This window comes from Chenopodium album, chromosome 3 (assembly GCF_948465745.1).
Source record: "Chenopodium album chromosome 3, dcCheAlbu1.1, whole genome shotgun sequence".
NCBI classification, from domain to species: domain Eukaryota; kingdom Viridiplantae; phylum Streptophyta; class Magnoliopsida; order Caryophyllales; family Amaranthaceae; genus Chenopodium; species Chenopodium album.
This window is the reverse complement of record NC_137836.1, coordinates 71,736,795-71,740,729: the sequence shown is the minus strand read 5'-3', so window position 1 is coordinate 71,740,729 and position 3,935 is coordinate 71,736,795. Positions and strand designations below refer to the sequence as shown.

Sequence of the window (3,935 nt, the reverse complement as noted above, 5' to 3'; positions counted from 1 at the left end):
TTATTCTGCCTATAAGCTTGGAAGGCATTAACTTGCTCCACGGAACTCCTGCAATCATGCTCCTAATGACCTACAATACCACAATTTTCACAGAAAGCCTCATTAGAATTATTATTAATCGCAGAAACATTAGCTACATTAGCAGTGCTCAGATTATCTAATTTTTGGCAAATAGAGGTTAGTTGAGCTTGCAAAAAGGATACAGAGTCGACACTATGCTTCCCCTTGTTAGCAAATCCTCTGGGATTCCCATATTGGGAATTGTGTATCGCCATATCTTCAATAACCTGACCTGCATCATCAACATTAAGATTCATAAATCTCCCACTAGCTGCAGAGTCTAAAATTATTCTAGAGGAATTTCCAATGCCGTTATAAAAGGCTTGGATTAACTGCCATTGCGCTAAATTATGGTGAGGGCATTCTCTTTGTAAGTCCTTGAACCTCTCCCAAGCCTCATATAAAGACTCATCGGCTTCTTGGGCAAAGTTCTGAATCGCACTCCGTAGTACTGTTGTTCTTTCTGCAGGATAATACTTGTTATAGAAATTCAAAACAAGAGTTTCCCAGTCAGTTATACCAAGTGTAGTTCTATTTAAGCCATTAAACCACAATTTAGCTTTTCCAGTTAAAGAGAAGGGAAAGAGAATCTCCCTGATTTGGTCTTGAGTGACCCCGGCTTGCCTGATGGTGTTGCAATATTGACAATAGTCGGCAATGTGAAGATTCGGGTCTTCACCCTTGGCTCCACTGAATTGCTTCCTCTCTATCATCGTTATAAATTGAGGTTTAATTTCAAATTGAACCCCATCAAGAGCCGGAGTAGGGGTGAGATGTGGAAAATCCGTAAGCTTTGGTTGTGAATAATCACTAAGCTTCTTTGGAGCCGTCATCTCTGATTCTGCGTCTGATGATGCCTCTAAATCGCTGGAATCAGTTGGAGGGTCGCGGTGATTATTGTTATTATCACCAGAATCTGCCAGGATTTGCTTGTAGAAATTTTTCTGTTTATGAAAGGAACGTTCGATCCCAGGATCGAATGGGATGTAACCTGATCTGGAACACCTGGGCATAAACAAAAACTAGAAGCAAATATGAGATTTGTCTCAGAGAACTAACGCTCTCTGAGACAAAAAGGGAAATAATCTAGACTACAAAAACAATCAGAAATAAAAATAAAACCGTTTCCCCGGCAACGACGCCAAATTTTGACAGGGTAAAGTCGTATCCCCTAATCAAAAATAATTACCTAAGTCCTCTAGCTAAAGTAGATAGGGAAGTAGGGTCGATCTCCACAGGGAAACAAGTCTTTTTACTCATAATTAATTATTATAATCTAAATTATTTAAGTAACCAATATTTATTAATTGAATAAGAAACTAAACTACTAAGGTTGAGAATAGGAAGAAAACAATATATAAAAGGATCTAGGGCATAGGTTCACCAATAAATAATACTCCAGGGTAAAACATAGTAATCAATCATTGACATTGCATAAATAACATGATTAACAGGCTCTCGCAATTTATTAATCAACATATATCTAACAGGCTCTCGCAATTTACTAGATCTAAGTTCTTATTGAAAATAGCCTTTAATATCAAATTAACATCTGCTCGATTCATCAATTTAATATTGCTATACTTTTACAAGCCGCAATTGTAAAATATTAAAACAATCCAATAAGAAATTATCATGCAATACCAATAACCAATAATAGTCAATCATCAATGCATCAATTAACCAGATTGTAAAGGGCTTTCGCTACGTACTACAATCACACAATTAATTTACCGGTATTAAATCTCATCTCTCGAATATCGACTTAACCATTTATAAATTAATCTGCCTATTGAAACTAGACCTAAACATCAATTCTCATCTCTTGAATCTTGAATCAATATTGTCAAACTCATGCATAAAAGATAGGCCTAATCTAGTCACAGAGCATTAAATCAATCAATAGGAAATTAATCTAGCATTGATAATTAACAACAATAATTTACCCCTTCATATTATTTATTAGATCCCCATAAACCCTAGAAATTAAACTATTCACACATGGTAAAAACTAAACTAATCAAAGCAATGAAATAAGACATGATTAAAGGAATAAAATAAATAACTAAGATTAAAGGAAGAGAAATTGTTACCAAAAATAAATCTGGAATTAAAGGAAGAATTAAGAACAAAGGTTTAAGAGAAAAGAAATCTAAGAGATTAATTAAGAGAGTAAAGAAAAGTGAAAAGAGAAGAAGAAGAGATCCTACAATCGTATTACGGAGGAGTATTTATATTCCGTACAAAATCCTAAACTAAAACAAATTAAAATTACGTTAAACGTCTCCTAAGAAAAACACGCGCCCGATCGGGCGCGCCTTTTTGTCCCTAACACTAATCTCGCTCCCGGCCGGGCGCGTCACCGGGCGCCAGCCTAAGCTTCCCCCGCCCGGCCGGGCGCGCCTCCGGGCGCCAGCCTCTTTGGCCGGGCGGCTCATTTGGGCCACTTTTTGGACTTCGATTGGGCTCCAATTCTTCGGGCCAATCTGGGTTTCCTCTTTGGGTCTTGAATACTCGGTCCAAATGCCCCGGTATCACCTATACCGAGCCCTTAATCACCGGTTCGATGGCTCTAACCGGCCCTAGGCTATAAACTCTGGTCGTGCTTCTCCAATGCTCGTGATTGCTCCAAAATATCTCGGGAAAATACTCCAAAAACATAAATCCCTGCAAAAGTCAACCAAATCTACGAAAACACTAGAAAACACCAATTAGTAATAAAAGTGGCTCTAAAGAGCCAAAAACACTACTAATTATGACAAAGGGACGGGGGTAAAATACTATATAAAATAGACACATCAGTCATCCACCTCTTGATCAATAAAACCTTGATCAAATTTTTGAGCATTGATATTTGGAGTTATATCCTTTGGTCTAGGATTTGAAGAAAAACGATTTTCATCAAACAATGCATCCCTTGACTCAATGGTGGTGTGAACCGACCAAAAGTCATTTTTCTCTATTACATAGAACCTATAGGATTTGCTATGATCCGCGTATCCTATAAAAATGCATTCAATTCCTCTTTCACCTAACTTTTTACGTTTAGGTTCCGACACTTTTACAATTGACCTACAACCCCAAACTTTGAGATGACTCAAGTTTGGTTTCCTTTTGTACCGTAGCTCATATGGGGTAATATCTTTCCCTTTCATGGGAACACGATTTAACACGTAACAAGCCGTTAAAACGGCTTCACCCCAAAATTCATCACTCAAACCTGAATATGACAACATAGAATTTACCATTTCTTCTAGTATCCTATTCTTCCTTTCCGCTACACCATTTTGTTGTGGTGTATATGCCGCGGTAGTTTCATGTACTAAACCTAAAGATTGAAAATAACTTAGGTCATAGTATTCATCACCTCCTTTATCGGTTCTTAGCTTTTTAATCTTTCCATTAGTTTGCAATTCTACTTCATTTTTGTAGAATTTAAATTTGTCAAGGGTTTCATCTTTAGAGAATAACAAATAAATGTAACAAAACCTTGAAAAATAATCAATAAAAGTTACCAAATATTTCTTATTCCCTAAAGAAGGTGTGTTGTGAAAATCACACAAGTCACTATGCACTAAATCAAGCAATGAAGTATTTTTCTCAACAACTTTAGGAAATGGTTTCCTTGTGATTTTGGTTAACATGCATGTATTACACTTCTCTATTCTTGGATCAAACATGGGTATCAAATCACTCTTAGACATAAAATATAACTTTTTATAATTAACATGACCAAGTCGCAAATGCCATAGAGAAGAATTGTCATTAACAACATACACAACATCATTCAAAGTATTACAAATACTTAACTTTAACATAACATTACACAAATAACCAAGTCCTACAAATTGGCCTTCTTTAGACAAATAAACTTA

At 36.3% G+C, this 3,935-nt stretch overlaps 1 non-coding gene across 1 annotated transcript; it reads left to right on the top strand.

The window, feature by feature from the left end:
- The first annotated feature begins 405 nt into the window (after window positions 1-405).
- LOC145625806 (small nucleolar RNA R71) lies at window positions 406-512 on the top strand. The gene has a single exon (XR_014110708.1). It is a non-coding gene; the product is annotated as a small nucleolar RNA R71 (small nucleolar RNA).
- The last annotated feature ends 3,423 nt before the right edge of the window (window positions 513-3,935 follow it).